Source organism: Ahaetulla prasina, chromosome 7, assembly GCF_028640845.1.
Source record: "Ahaetulla prasina isolate Xishuangbanna chromosome 7, ASM2864084v1, whole genome shotgun sequence".
Lineage (NCBI taxonomy): Eukaryota > Metazoa > Chordata > Lepidosauria > Squamata > Colubridae > Ahaetulla > Ahaetulla prasina.
The window spans coordinates 32,989,332-33,006,277 of NC_080545.1; positions in this window are offsets into that span (position 1 = coordinate 32,989,332).

Sequence of the window (16,946 nt, forward strand, 5' to 3'; positions counted from 1 at the left end):
CTCATTGTTCTTTGACAAGTGAGTCTTGATTTTTTCCTATTAGCCGATCAGCTGGGAGTCAGGAGGCAGCAATAGATTGGGGGTGGGGCCAGGCAGAATTTTTACTACCGGTTCTCCGAACTACTCAAAATGTTTACTACCGGTTCTTGCGAACTGGGGAGAACCAGTAGCAACCCACTACTGCTTCTTTCTCATTAGGTGGCCAAAGTATTTCAGTTTCATCTTAGGATCTGGCCTTCTAAAGAGCAGTCAGGGTTAATCTCCTCTAGGACTGACTTGTTTGTTCGCCTTGCAGTCCAAGGGACTCGCAGGAGTCTTCTCCAGCACCAGAGTTCAAAGGCCCCAATTCTTTGGCACTCGGCCTTTTTATGGTCCAGCCTTCACAGCCATACATTGCAACTGGGAAAACATAGCCTTGACTATATGCACTTTTGTTGGCAGGGTGATGTCTCTGCTTTTTAGTACACTATCTAGATTTGCCATAGCTTTCCTCCCCAGGAGCAAGCGTCTTTTAATTTCTTGGCTGCAGTCCCCATCTGCGGTGATCTTGGAGCCCAGGAAAATAATTATTCACAAAAATTATTTAAAATAAAATAAAATAAAATAAGATAAGATAAGATAAGATAAGATAAGATAAGATAAGATGTGATGTGATGTGACGTGACGTGACGTGACGTGACGTGATGTGACGTGACGTGACGTGACATTAACGTAATGTAATATAATATAACAACAGAGTTGGAAGGGACCTTGGAGGCCTTCTAGTCCAACCCCTTGCCCAGGCAGGAAACCCTACACCATCTCAGACAGCTGGTTATCCAACATTTTCTTAAAAATTTCCAGTGTTGGAGCATTCACAACTTCTGCAGGCAAGTTGTTCCACTGATTAATTGTTCTAACTGTCAGGAAATTTCTCCTTAGTTCTAAGTTGCTTCTTTCCTTGATCAGTTTCCACCCATTGCTTCTTGTTCTACCCTCAGATGCTTTGGAGAACAGCCCGACTCCCTCTTCTTTGTGGCAAGCCCTGAGATATTGGAACACTGCTATCATGTCTCCCCTAGTCCTTCTTTTTATTAAACTAGACATTTACAAAAATTAATTGTGAGTGTTTACATTCTTATTTTATCTATTACTTATACTTAATGATTATCTATCTTTAATCTATCTCCACTCTATCCAGTTATACCACTGTTCCCACACATTGTAAAATATTGATGCCTCTTTATCTTTTAAACTCAACGTTAATTTCTCCATTTCTGCGCAATTAATGACCTTTTGTACGAAAAGTTTCTCTGCAGGTGTGCATGGCTGTTTCCAGCATTGAGTGAAGGCCATCCTGGCAGCAGTTAATATGTATAGTACTAGATATTTTGTGCTCTTCACATTTTTTTTGAAGATCCCCAGTAGGAAGAGTTCCGGTTCTAAATCTAATTGTTCGTTAGTAATTTCCTGTAGCCAATCTTTAATTTTAAGCCAATATTTTCTAGCCTCAGAGCAGGACCATCACATATGGTAGTATGTTCCTTCTTTCTTTTTACATTTCCAACATATGGGGCTCATTTTAGGGTACATTTTTGCTAATCTCGAAGGGGATAAGTGCCACCTGTAGAACATTTTATATGCGTTTTCTTTATATGCTGCTGATTTTGTTAGTTTATGGTTTCTATTCCATATGTTCTCCTAATCTGATAGATTTATGCTGTGTCCAATATTTTGGCCCCATGCATCCTTTCACTACTTCTTCTTCCAGTTCTACTTCCAGAAGGTATTTGTAAATTTTAGTAATTTTTTTTAATCTGGTCTTAATAAAATTTTGTCTAATTGTTGTGGTTTAAGATATATTCCATAATTTTTTATATCTTGTTTATAGCTGTTTTGTAATTGGAGATAAGCCCACCAGTCCACTCTTATCCCTTGTTCTTGGAGGTCCAGTATTGTTTTTAACTTTCCATGGATAGCTAATAGGTCTTTATATTTTAACTTTTTATTTAAGTCTAAATTGTTTAAGTGGCTCATCGCTTCCATTGTGGATAGCCAAGTTGGGATTTTTACTTAATGTTTCTTTTTAACTTTAATCCAATTATTTATTAGCGAATCTCTAATCAAGTGTCTATGGAAGTATTGTTGTTTTGTAGATCCTGTTTCCCACAGAAAGGCATGCCACCCTCTCTGCAGGTTGTGACCTTCTATAGCTAATATTCTTTTATTCTTTAAATTAATCCTGTCCTTTAAAGCCCAAGTCCAGCCAATGCACTTCACCATCTGCTTCAAATGTGGCAGAGTGCTAACCACCCAGCCAAGAAAGGGGACCAGATGCTGGGATCCATGAGATAGCAACCCCACATGAAGGAGATGGCCCTAAAGATCTCAGGGGTCATGGAGTTCACCCCCTCACCTAAATGAGAAAAGGGAATTCTGACCCCATTGGAGGGAGACTAGGGGTTAACCAATACCAACTCTGATGACGACCCCTTGGTAAGTGTCATGATCACACCTGTTACCATGCCCATAGAGTTACATCTCCTGGCGACTATAAAGAAGGCATCCTTAAAAGCCCTTCTGGATTTGGGATGCACCAGATGCTTAGTGAGCTCAGCCCTGGTAGAGAAGTTTGGAATACACCTGAGAAGGCTAAAGACACCAATTGTCTTTTGCCAGCTGGATGGCTCAGTCACAGGGGCCATTCCCATCACTTTCACCACCCAACTCCTAAGAATCCCATTCAGAGACTTTGAGCTTCATATTATTATTATTATTATTATTATTATTATTATTATTATTATTATTATTATTATTATTATTATTATTATTATTATTATTATTATTTTTATTTTTATACCGCCCTTCTCCCGAAGGACTCAGGGCGGTCACAGCCACAATAAAACAAAAAACAATGTACATATAAAAACAGAAAATAAAAAACTTATTCTATATTTGGCAAATTTTAAAACAATTATAACATTTAAAAAGCCCTTAAAATTTGTATCAAAAAATTAAAATTCAAACCCTTAAAATATTAAAATATAAAATTCCTACGCCAGTCCTGCGTGAATAAACAAATAAGTCTTCAGCTCACGGCGAAAAGTCCGAAGGTCAGGCAGTTGACGCAAGCTAGGGGGAAGTTCGTTCCAGAGGGTAGGACCCCCCACAGAGAAGGACCTTCCCCTGGGGGCCGCCAGCTGACATTGCTTGGCGGACGGCACCCTGAGAAGTTCCTCTCTGTGTGAGCGCACTGGTCGGTGGGAGGCGTGTGATGGCAGAAGGCGGTCCTGTAAATACCCTGGCCCTAAGCCATGGAGCACTTTAAAGGTAATAACCAAAACCTTAAAGTGCACCCGAAAGACCACAGGCAGCCAGTGCAGCCTGCGCAGGAGTGGTTTTACATGGGAGCCGCGTGTGGCTCCCTCTATCACCTGCGCAGCTGCATTCTGAACTAGCTGGAGCCTCCGGGTGCACTTCAAGGGGAGCCCCATGTAGAGAGCATTGCAATAATCCAAGTGAGAGGTAACAACAGCGTGAGTGACCGTGCACAGGGCATCCTGGTCAAGGAAGGGGCGCAACTGGCAAATCAGGCGAACCTGGTAAAAAGGTCTCCTGGAGACGGCCGTCAAATGGTCTTCAAACGACAGCCGTCCATCCAGGAGAACACCCAAGTTGTGCACCTTTTCCATTGGGGCCAATGATTCGCCCCCAACAGTCAGCTGCGGCTGCAGCAGACTGTACTGGGGTGCCGGCATCCACAGCCACTCCGTCTTGGAAGGGTTGAGCTTGAGCCTGTTTCTCCCCATCCAGACCCGTATGGCTTCCAGGCACCAGGACAGCACTTCGATAGCTTCGTTGGGGTAGCCTGGGGTGGAAAAGTACAGCTGCGTATCGTCAGCGTACAGTTGGTATCTCACCCCAAAGCCACTGATGATCTCACCCAGTGGCTTCATATAGATGTTGAACAGGAGAGGCGAGAGAATCGACCCCTGTGGCACTCCACAAGTGAGGCGCCTCGCGGTCGATCTCTGCCCCCCTGTCAACACCATCTGCGACCGGTCAGAGAGATAGGAGGAGAACCACTGATAAACGGTGCCTCCCACTCCCAAACTCCCCAACCAGTGCAGCAAGATACCCTGGTCGATGGTATCAAAAGCCGCTGAGAGGTCTAATAGGACCAAGGCAGAGGAACAACCCCTATCCCTGGCCCTCCAGAGATCATCCACCAACGCGACCAAAGCCGTCTCCGTACTGTATCCGGGCCGGAAGCCAGACTTGAATGGGTCTAGATAGATAGATAGCTTCATCCAGGTATTGGGGTAGCTGACTTGCCACCACACTCTCTACAACCTTCACAACAAAGCGAAGGTTGGAGACCGGATGGTAATTTCCCAAAACAGCTGGGTCCAGGGAAGGCTTCTTGAGGAGGGGTCTCACTACTGCCTCTTTCAAGGCGGCAGGGAAAACCCCTTCCAACAAAGAAGCGTTAATGATCCCCCGGAGCCAGCCTCATGTCACCTCCTGTGTGGCCAGCACCAACCAGGAGGGGCACGGGTCCAGTAAACATGTGGTGGCATGCAACCTCCCCAACAACCTGTCCACGTCCTCGAGAGCCACAGGGTCAAACTCATCCCAAACAATCTCCACAAGACGAATCTCCACCCTCTCACCAGGATCATCCCAATTTTGATCCAAACCATCCCGGAGCTGAGTGATTTTATCGTATAGATAACCACTAAACTCCCTGGCACGACCCTGCAAGGGGTCATCCTGCACCTCCTGATGAAGGAGGAGCGGGTCACCCGAAACAGGGCAGCCGGGCAGTTATCTGCCGACGCAATGAGGGAAGAAACGTAAAAACACTTCGCTTCCCTCAATGCTACTAGGTAGGTCTTAGAATAAGACCTAACTAGTGTCCGGTCAGCTTCGGAACGGCTGGATCTCCAGGTACTCTCTAGGCGTCTTCTCCGGCGTTTCATCTCCCTCAGCTCCCCGGAGAACCAAGGGGTTGGTTGAGATCTATGCCGGGTCAGAGGCTGCAAAGGCACGACACGATCCAAAGCCCCAGCCGCGGCCTGTTCCCAAGCCGCAACTAGTTCTTTGGCGGTGCCGTGGGCAAGACGCTCAGGAAACGGCCCAAGCTCCGTCAGGAACCTCTCAGGGTCCATCAGGCGCCTGGGACAGAACCACCGTATTGGTCCCGTCTCCCTGCGGTGGTGGGTAGTGGTCCGAAAGTCCAAGCGAAGGAGAAAATGATCTGACCATGACAGAGGCTCTGTTACTAAATCTCCTAAATCCAGATCATTTAACCACTGTCCAGAGATATAAATCAGGTCCAGTGTGCCTCCCCCAATGTGCGTGGGACCATCAACTACTTGAGTCAGGTCCAAGGCCGTCATGGAGGCCTGGAACTCCCGAGCCGCCGTCGATGCTAAGCCGGTCGATGGCAAGTTGAAATCCCCCATGACCATAAGTCTGGGGGTCTCAACCGCCAGTCCGGTAAGCATCTCCAACAGCTCGGGCAGGGCTGTAGTCATGTAGCAAGGAGCCAGGTACGTGATCAACAAGTCCATCTGACCCCTATGACCCCACCTCACAAAGAGGGATTCACAGCCGGCTATCTGAGGCACAGTGGACTCCCTCGGCTGTAGACTTTCCCTAATAACAACCGCCACCCCCCCACCCCTACCTTGGGCCCTCGGTTGATGGAATGCTCGGAAACCCGGAGGGCACAGCTCGACAAGGGGAACACCCCCTTCCATGCCCAACCAGGTCTCTGTAATGCCCATAAGGTCCGCAGACTCCCCCGAATAAGATCACAGATCAGGGGAGCTTTGTTAAGTAGCCCCTTGTCCTGTGGAATGGCCTGGTTAAAAAGATGGAAGCCACGTATGGACTGGAAAAGGGGGTTATGCCAGGAAATGGGAGTGGCAGTGCAGGAGAAACCCCTTCCAGTCATCCCCAGTAAATACCAAGATCTGAGGGATGAATTTAGTGAAAAGGGGTCAGATGAACTGCCCCCTCCCACTGACTCATGGACTGCACTATTGAAATCATCTGTGGGGCCAAGCTACCAAAACAAAAACTCTATTCGATGACTCCCAGGGAGTTAGATGAATTAGTTGAACTACGTGCTTACATTGACAAGAAGTTAGCCCAAGGCTTCATCTAACCGGCACAACCCAGAGTGGCCATCCTGGTCCTGTTTAGGGAGAAAAAGGACAAGTCTCTTCATCTTGTGTAGACAATCACAGGCTGAACACTGTGTGTGTGGAAAATGTGTACCCCCTTCCCCTAATGAAGGACGTGTTGGCTCATTTGGCAAAGGGGAGGATTTTCACAAAATTGGACTTGTGAGAAGCATACAACTGTGTTAGAATTAGAGAGGGAGATAAATGGAAAATCACTTTTAACTGCCCACTCGGCTGTTTACAGTTTACAGTGCCCACCTTTGGGCTGCAAGGGTCACCTACCGTATTCATGCAACTGATTAACAAGGTGTTGTATGAACACCTGTCAAAGGGGAACTGGTGTCTTTAGACAACATTTTGATCTACATGGAAACAAAAGATGAGCATGTGAAACTGGTTAGAGATGCCCTACAGAAGCTCCCTGCTGCTAAGTTATATACCAAGCTAACTAAGTGTTAATTCCACCAAAACAAGATCCATTATTTGGGCTATCGAATTTCCCATGAGGGGGTTAAATGGACCCACAAAAGTTGTGAGCAGTGCTAGAATATGTGCCCCCACACACTAGGAAGCAATTGCAAATCTTCCTAGGATTTGCTAACTTTTATCGGCAATTCATTCCCTTCTTCTCTCAGATAGCCCTTCACATCACAAACCTGTTGAAAATGAAGGGAGGGGACAAGCCTAAGCCTATCCAATCTCTAAAATGGACTATGGAATGTCAAGCAGCATTTGAAAAGCTCAAACTGTTGCCTCCGAACTGGTGCTAAAGCATCCTGACCCTGATAAACCTTTTATCACCCAAGCTGATGCCAGTCATGTAGCAGTGGGAGCCATTCTGATGCAGGAAAATGAGCAAGGACAGCTGCAGCCATGCACTTACATTTCTAGAAAGCTAACCAAAACTGAACAATGATGGGCTGTGTGGGAGAAGACAGTGTATGCTGATAGATGGGCACTTCCCTCCTGGAGGCATTTCTTAGAAGGGAGCAAAATCTCATTCCAGGTATGGACCAATCACAAGAACATGGAAGCTTAAAAAAACCCCTTGAAAGCTATCCCCTAAGTAAGCGCGATGGGCCCTTTGGGGTTACTACTGCAGAGGAGAAGGAGCCGCAAGACCCCACCACTGGGTTTGAAATTTAACAGAGATTCCCAACAACTGGGGTTTTCCTATCCCAAGTTTGGTCCTGAAATATTCACAGAGAGTGGCAAGTTTCTCAAAACATCTCGGTGGTGCTGGATTGGCTACACCCAGATGGATCACCGGGGGATAGCTACGGAAAACCAGGGGTTTAGTTCTGTATTAGTACGCAGGAATTTCCAATTCCACTTGACTCTTCTGCAGTCAGCATCTCTTAGTAAAAGTACCTTTTCATTTCAAATAGAGTCAAGAATTTTACTTCCTTAAGGGATCAGACTGACTTGGTCTGAGTCCAGGACAGTTATGTCAGAAGGATTGCAGACTGCTTTTGAAAATGAACAGCAGTGGAAAGTGGGAATGCTGCAAAGTAAACTATTGATCTCACATCAAGAGTCTCTTCCTAAATCTCTACGAAGCCTTAAGAAAATATAGGAATTAACTTATTCCCATTCCTAGTAAATTACTCAGCATAATTTCATTCTCTTGACCACATATTTTCTCCTCTCCATATTTACACTGACTGCCTCCAAAATGATCACACTGAAAAGAAAAAAGGACAAGATACAGTTTCCATTTTGTTCCGTTAAATTGGCAGTTCGACCATACTTCTTCTTTTAATATCATTTTTCTTGCTTTAATATTATTTGTAATTTAGTGGAAGTGGGCAATACATACAGACACACACATCTTAGGCGTATACTTTAAAGAAATAAGCAGAAAGTTTTAAAATGCTTTCATGTCAAATGGAAAAATGACACAAGCGCTAAAAATGGTAAATATTAATTCTGGAATAAAGACTGGAACATGCTTTAATAGGTCTGGCAAGATTCATGGAAAACATTTTTCACTCCTAAAGTTGTTCTTATTTTCCCAGTTAACATAGCTTAATTTATCCCAGAATTAACAGGGCAAAAGGAAGCTATAGGATCTGTAGGCAACATTTCCTTACATCTACCACCACCATGTCCTTATAAACTAAAGCAGGCCACTCAGGAGACAGATCAATATAATGTATGTTATAGCTGACATCAAAAAGAATAGATATATCACAGAAAAACTCAACCTATTAAAAAATTTAAAGCACTATCCTTGCAATTGTTTTTCAAAGCCTTCCTGCACAATTGTGTTCTTTTCTGATGATAATGAAACTATAAGCTTGATTCTATAGCCTTTAAACAAAAACATTCAGCTTCCAATCTATTTTATAAATCTTCAAGGAAAAATATTTAGAAAATCCATTAACCTAAAATGCAGAAATTCAGGAAACTTTTCAAAATCTCCATTTCTAAATGAAAGGGGTGGTGGTATTGACAGCTGCCATAGATTATAATGGTAGGAAATTTTGCCAGACAAAGGAAAGATCAGGCAGGAAAAAATTCCTGAGTAAAATAAGAGAATAGGCAGGTTTAGCCCAAGCATGATGCCTAACTGTTTCATGTATAAAAGTAAATTACATTGGCAAATTAATCTTTCTGCAGTATATGTTACAAAACAGAATTCTCCACTGAAAGTGATGCAATTGGCTAACACAGGAATTACAGGAACAGTTGAAATGGATGCAGCTCCTCCTTTTTGGTAAATATCACCCACCTAACTTTTACTATCTAAAACAATTGTTTCTCTTTGTATGATGATATGGCCAGCCTGGAAGAACGGCTTAATAAAATGAATTCTAGGACGGGGAAGAGAGATGGTGACTGGCTGAGTTGCCTATTGCTCAGCTTCATTTATCTCTCAGGGAGAAAAATATGCAGGGAATTTTTTTGGGAGGGTGTGGGGTGGGGCAGTCTTTCCTTATAAAAAAAAGAGTAATGGAAAGACTTCTTAAATTACATGCCTTTGCTCCAAGTTTCTTGGAAACATTACTGAAAGCAGCACTATTGCTCTCACATTCTGTTCGTTGATAGACTAAAGGCAGCTCCCAGCCTGCCTTGGGAAAAGACCACTGGATTCATCTAATAGGGCTCCACTTAACATTCCCAAAGCTTTGCAAGATAGAGAGCAGGGAGCTGGGGAGTTAAATAGTTATCTGAGTTGGAATGAATATTGTAGGCCAGGAGAGGGGGTTTTTTTCCATGAGGGAAAGGAGATAGCAGCTATTCTCTCAAAACAAACATACAGATTATTTTTTAAAGTGTTCTTAATATGTTTGGGATTCTCTAAGAGAAGCAGAGATAACATGGTTAATTTTCCCTAAGAAAACCACATGGAGATAGAGAAAGTGAGTAAATCTAAACAAAATGATGGGTTTGCAAGCTCATCTATCAGTTCTGTTTATTTTATTTTTATTTATTTATTTATTTTTGTCACAACATCATACAAAAAGATTATATAGTATATGCACATATAAACATATATAGGAAGAAGAAAAGAAAAACAATAGGACAGGAACGGTAGGCACGTTTGTGCGCTTATGCACGCCCCTTATGGTCCTCTTAGGAATGGGGTGAGGTCAATAGTAGAAAGTTTTTGGTTAAAGCTATTAGGATTATGGGAAGAGTTGAGCCAGGACAAAGCATAGATCAGAAAGGACAGCACACTTGAACCAGTTCTTAATCTGTTCACTCTTTAAACTAAACTCAATTTGGTTTTAGAGTGAAAAATTCCTTGAGGATGGGCTCCAGCATGAGTGGAGCATGGAAGACTACATCTCTTGTCCCAGTGACCAACCCAGTTTGTCTGCAACAATATTCTGAGGCACATATATTTGCCTTCATTCATGATTCGTTAAGGAGTTGCAATCCTTCAGCATATTAATAGATGAGCAGAATAGCAGCAGCATTTTGCTTTTTCCATTAAGAGAACACAAGTAGACTCTTGTGGTAGAATCTTAGATGTCTTTACTTGGAGAAATTCATTATAACTGAGCAAACAATATATTTTATATTTTTAAAAATCTGTGTCTTTGCTGTGATCTGCTGGGTGTTAGCAATCCCAGGTTGGTAGGCTAGACTTGGAAGATTTAGACATGCAGGGAGTCCTCAATTTACAACAGGTCACTTAGAGACCATTCAAAGTTCCAACAGTCCTGCTTGGGAAATATGTATGACCCCAATTCAAAGTTCCAATTTCAGGCACTCAGCAATCAGGCATATTTATGGCTGTTTGCAGGGTCTCATGGTTATATGATTATGTTTTATTATTTTGCCCAAACTCAGTATTTACTTGGTTTTCAGCAAAACCATACTCACAGCAAATCATTGGTTTGCTTAATGACCACAGCATTCACTTAACAGCCATGGTGGTTTGCTTAATGACTGTTGCAAAAAGTCATAAATTTAGTCACTTTATGACCATCATGAATTATGACCATGACAGGCAAGATTATGGTTGTAACTGGAGAACTACTTGTACACTCAACCAAAGAAGGGTTGGAAGGGACCTTGGAGGATTTCTAGTCCAATTCTCTGCCCACGGCAAGAGTCAGTTATCATCCCTGACAAAAGGTTGTCCTATCTTTTCTTGAAAACCTCTAGTGATGAAGCAGCCATAACTCTGGGGGGCAAGCTCTTCAATTGATTAACCTTTCTCCCTGTCAAGAAATTCCTCCTAATTTTGAGGTTGGATCTCCCTCTGACATTGCTTCTTGGCCTGCCTTTGGGTGCTATGGAGAATAAATCAATACCTTCTTCCTTATGACAGCCCTTCAGTATTGGAAGACTGCTATCATGTCTCCTGAGTCTTCTCTTCTTTAGGCTAAACATATCTAGTTCCCTTAGCTGTTCATCATATAATTTAGCCTCCAGGCCCCTTATCATCTTGTTTTCTTTTCTGCAGTCTTTCTAGGATCTCAGCATCTTTTTTGTACCATGGTGACAAGAACTGGATGCAGTATTCCAAATGTGGCCTTACTAGTGTAGTATAGAGTTGTACTATCGCTTCCTGTGATCTTGATGCTCCCCTACCTTTGTTGATGTAACCTAGGACTGTGTTGACTTTTTTGGCAGCTATAGCACACTGCTGACTCATACTTAAGTGTGATCCATGAAGACACCTAGATCCTTTTCACAGATACTATTGTTGAGCCAGTACTCCCTATTCTGCACCTGCCTAGGTACTATTGTTGTTGTTGATGATGCTGTTCTTGGAAACTCCAACATTCATGCTGAATTCCACAATTTGCTAAGAAAGTAAAATTAAGGATCATTTATTTCTGTTCATATCTTCAATGTTATACTGACCTTTAATACTATTGATCAAGGTATTCTTTCTAGTCTTTCTTCAGACTTAGATTTCAAATGACAGTATCAGGGAGATTTCTATTCTAATCCACAGTCTTTAGAGTGAAGGAGGGCACAGTCTGATTCCATTTCCCAAATTATTTTGCAGGTTTATTGGGTTCTGTATGTCATTTCTATATGGATTATATTCATTAGGCATGCTACATTCCCTGATTGAATCCTAGGTGGATATGATTTTTGTCTGGAGGAAGTATAACTGACAGAAACTGAGTTAAGGCACATGTGAGGGTCCAGAGAGACCTCAAATTGAGAAAACCTTTCCAATGCCTTCCTATTCTTCTCCCAAATAATCAAATTCATAATTTGGGAGTGGTTCTAGAGCTTACACTGTCCTCATGAGATCAGTATTGTGGCTAGGAACAATATCTGAGGATGAACTAACAGCTCTGCCCCTTATCTATACACTATTTACCTTCCAATTAGGCTAGGGCAATGGCATACTAAGTAAGTCCTTAATAGAGGTACAAAATATAGCAACACAGCTCTCTTTGGAATACCAAAGAGAGAGCTTGTTTAAATTGCAGAGGTTTTCAATTACTATCAAGCCTTCAGTTTGAAGGAACATCTCCACTCTAACTCATGCTTTGCAGATAAAGGCCTTCTACAGATGCTGCATTGGAAAGAAAGTCACATAGACACAGGTAAAGTTATGATTTTTGAGTGATGTTGCCAAAACTGTGGAATTCCATCTACCAGTCTGTCCAGACAGTTTTTTCTTCACTATACCTTAATTAAAAAAAACGTGGTAGATATAAAATTGAGAAGAATAGAGTAGAGTAGAGTGGAATGATGGCAAAGAAATGAAGTACCGTATATACTCGAGTATAAGCCGAGTTTTTCAGCACGTTTTTTGTGCTGAAAAGCGGCCCCCTCGGCTTATACTCGAGTCTACGTCTCGATGTACTTTTAAAAGATACTGTATTTTTGATAGATGTCCAGCAGGGGGCGCTGCATAATAAAAATGAGCGCCGAACATTTTGCACTTTTGCACTTTTATTGTTTTTCGTTCAAATAAATATTCATGTTATTTTACTTGGCTCTATCTTTATTTTTTACATTGACCAGTAGCTGCCTCATTTCCCACCCTAGGCTTATACTCGAGTCAATAGTTTTTCCCAGTTTTTTGTGGTAAAATTAGGTACCTCGGCTTATATTCGGGTTGGCTTATACTCGAGTATATACGTATTTGATGCACTTTATTACCCACAGTGAAAAAAAAATCCACATTTGTAATTAGCTTATCACTGGCAAAGCAGGGGTGAAATACTCCCGGTTTGGACCGGTTCACCTGATCCGGTAGCGATGGTGGCTGGTGGTTCGGAGAACCGGTAGCAAAAATCCCTGGCCCCACCCCCTGCCCCAGCTGAACCGCGCCATCATCAGAGGTTTTTTTTTTTTTACTTTTAAAAGCATCTTTTCTTTAGCCGAAAAAAGGCTTTTAAAAGTTAAAAAAAAAGCCTTTGATGATTGCACAGATCAGCTGGGATCATCACAACCCTTTAAAAGTTGTTTTTTTAACAACTTCTTCAGCCAAAGAAGTTATAAAAACAAAAGATTTTAAAAGGCTCCCCTGGCAATCAGGGGTGGGTTCTAAAATTTTTTACCACCGATTCTTTGGGCATGGCTTATTTTGTGGGCATGGTTTGATGGTCATGTGACAGTGAGTGTGGCTTGATGGTCATGTGACTGGGTAGGCGTGGCTAACTCAATGTCTCTCATGTCAAGGGGTACCTCGCCTGGCCCCTCCCCTCCCAGCCATTCCTTGTCACACCCAGCCTCAACATATCTATAGTTCTGCAAAAATGTTGTTCACCTTCTTTCAACTTTATTATCTACATACTATAGATCAGTGGTCTCCAAACTTGGCCACTTTAAGACTTATGGACTTCAGATCCCAGAATTCCTCAGCCAGCTTTGCTGTCTTAAAGTCTTAAAGTAGCCAAGGTTAGAGACCTCTGCTATAGATGCACTTTCATGGACCACTGAAAGGAGGAAATGGCTCACATGCTTTGCCCAAGAGTGTGATAGGCAACAGGCTTTTAAGGGGCTGCTAGAAAGAAGGGGGGGAGTATTTTCCAAAGCACCAGAAGGCAAACAAGAAGCAATGGATGGAAACTCAACAAAGAGAGAAGCAATCTAAAACTAAGGACAAACTTCCTGACAGTGTGAACCTATATAGGTTTCAGGCATAATTTCACATATAAAATAGCCATTCATGTAATACAACCTGCATATTGTTCAAAACAATCATTAGTATTATGGCTGATGTTTGATAGCAAGCCTAAAATCCCCATTCCCTCCCTACTCCAGGGAAAGGTTACTTCAAAATCCCCATTTCCTCCCCATCCCCACTAATCAGTTCTGGGAAGGAATCAAACTCCCCCCTCTTCATTTCCCAAATAAAATATCCCAGATAATTAAGGAATAATCAAGCTGCTAGCAAGGAACCTGCCTGGAATTCCACATTCCTGCCAGCTGCATAAAGGAAACTTTGTAAGCAGAAAACAGCTACCGGTGCTTACAGATAATATAAAGTGGAAGCCGGAAGTTCGGCTCCATTTACAAGCAGGCAGAAAACTCATTCAAGACAGGATGCTTCACAATGGAAATCGCCCAAACCTTTTTAGAAACACAAAGCCCATGTTGCACAAACCCCAAAACTTCAAAAACATTGAACCATATAAGAATTCCTCCTCTTATCCAATTTGTTGTTCAGCTGACCGAGAAAGGAGCTTCTAGCTGCTCTGTCAATTTAAAATGAGAGTGTTTCCCACCCCTTCTTCTTTGCCAAGCGATCTCTTGGCTGAGAAGTGAGCCGATCAGTTGGGAGGCTTCTTGGCTTCTCAATTTAAAGGGACGGTGTCTTGTTTTTTTTTCTCTCCTTCGACAAGAGAGTCTTGATTTTTTCCTATTAGCCGATCAGCTGGGAGTCGGGAGGCAGCAATAGATTGGGGGTGGGGCCAGGCAGAATTTTTACTACTGGTTCTCCGAACTACTCAAAATGTTTACTACAGGTTCTTGTGAACTGGGGAGAACCGGTAGCAACCCACTACTGCTGGCGATCCCAGCTGAGTTGCCTGATCACCAGAACCTTTAAAAAACATGTTTTCTACAAGCTCTTTGGCCAAAGTGGTTGTTAAAACAATCCTTTTAAGATGTTCTGGGCTGCGATTAGGCAACTTCAGCTGGGATTGTCAGATGAGTTTTTAAAATCTTTTTTTCCTCTGGCGATCCCAGATGAGTTTCCTGATCATCACAGGCTTTTAAAATCATTTTTAACAACCTCTTACAACAGCCCCCGCTCATATCCACCCAATCGCCCCCTCTTACCTAATTACTACTCCTTGCTTTGCTTCGGCTGCTGCAATCAGTTGCATCAGCTAGCAGCTGAATCTGTCTGCCTGCAATCCATTTCCTCGGTGAGCAACTCAATCTGCCTGCCTCCAATTGGGTAAGTAAATATTTTATTGGGGTTTTTTTAAGGAGTTTTTTTATTTTAGACAGCAATTTAAAGTTAAGGAAGTTTTAAATTTAGCTGCTTTTATCTAAAACAGGGGTCTCCAACCTTAGTAACTTTAAGGCTCTTGGATTTCAACTCCCAGAGTTCCTCCGCCAGCTTCGTTGGCTGAGAAACTCTGGGAGTTGAAGTCCACAAACCTTAAAGTTCCTAAGGTTGGAGACCTCTGATCTAAAAAATATAAATAAAATAAAATAATAAAATAAAATATTTGTACAGCTTTCTGAGATTTGGTGTGTTTCTGTAGTGTTTCACTCTAACTACACAAACACACAAAATCTCACAAAGCTGTATGTGGCATTTTGTGTGTGTGTGTGTGAGAGAGAGAGAGAGAGTCTGTTGTGTTGTGTGTGTGAAGTATGAAAGTTGGTTTTTGAGCTTTTTGTGGCTGTGTGAGGTTCCTGCTTGTTGCAGGGGCCATTTTGGATGAAGTGCAGTTGCTTTTACATTATGTGTGAGTCAGTTGTGTTGTACTGTGTGTGTATAAAGTGTGAAAGTTGGTTTTTGGTACCTCTTATTGTTTTGTATACTTTGTTTATTATTTTTATTATTTATTGTTATTGGCCACACCCACCCAGTCATCTGACCACCAAGCCATGCCCACCAATTAAGCCACGCCCACAGAACTGGTAGGGAAATTTTTTAGATTTCACCCCTGTGGCAAAGTGTTATGTTTTTTCAGAGAACAGTACTCTGAAGGCTGTCCAATAATCCAGATTTGAGAAGTCATGAGCCCTAATATTTCCCAGGAAGCCATAGCAAACTGAAGAAGTTCCACAGAAGCAGAGTTGGTGATTATGACAAAGACCAAAGAATCAGTGAGTATACATCCCTCACATGTGCTCTGGTTAGCTGTTCCTCATGAGGAGATGGCAGGACAATGGTCTTTTGCTGATTTGAGTGCCAGGAGATGACGCAATCAGCTATCTTGCTGGCAATCATGGTGGAGCCTTTTAAAGGACATTAAATTTACAAGACTAACTTTCTAATCAGTTTCAGAAATGGCTTATTATTTATATTAAAGCTATTAGTGACCTTCAAAATAAAAAGTTTGAAAAGTTGGCAGATGAATGTATCTTTAGCTCTGCACAAAGGAACATAAGAAAAAACTTAAAAGAATTTGAGGAAATTGAAGTAAAGCTAAACAAGATTTTGATCTAAAAAAGATACAAATGGATTAAACAAAGATAAATTTGGAATATTGACTTTTATTATAAGAGTTCTGAATTAACTATATAAAGTATAGGTTCTTTAGTACTTGTAAGAACAAGATTTATCTTGGCTATTGTAAATCATAACAAAGATAAGCCACTTTATGGTTTTAGAAACTGGACACTAAAAAGGACTAAAGATTCTAAACAGGAGAAAATACAATGATGAAATCTACATTGGGTGATTGATCAGCACCAGTTGATAAAAAGTAATATTGTGCATTCTATCCATTTGCTATTTCTTTACAGTTGTTACCCGAAGAGACAAATGATCCAGCCATTGGACACTGGCTTCTATTCCATTCTGATAATGATACTTAACCTGGGAATGTCAGGGTCCTGTTATCTGTTTATTATATATTTATATTTTTAGCACCAAGGATTAGAATCAGAGTTTAAGAAAACAATTATGTGCTTTAATTAATTCTGAAGTAGTCGTTTGATGTTGAAATGACTCAGCATTTGCTGAGAGTGACTGAAGTCAGCTTGGATTATGTGGGTTTATTTTGTATTCGTCTGGTTCTTATCTTTTTTGTCATTTGTTATTCTTGTTTTGTTTTGGTATCTCTGTCATTTATGTCTGATCAGTCCCTAAGAAACCCTTGTCTCCATAGATTCAGAGAAAAGATACTTTTACTAGGAAAGAACTGATTGCAGCAA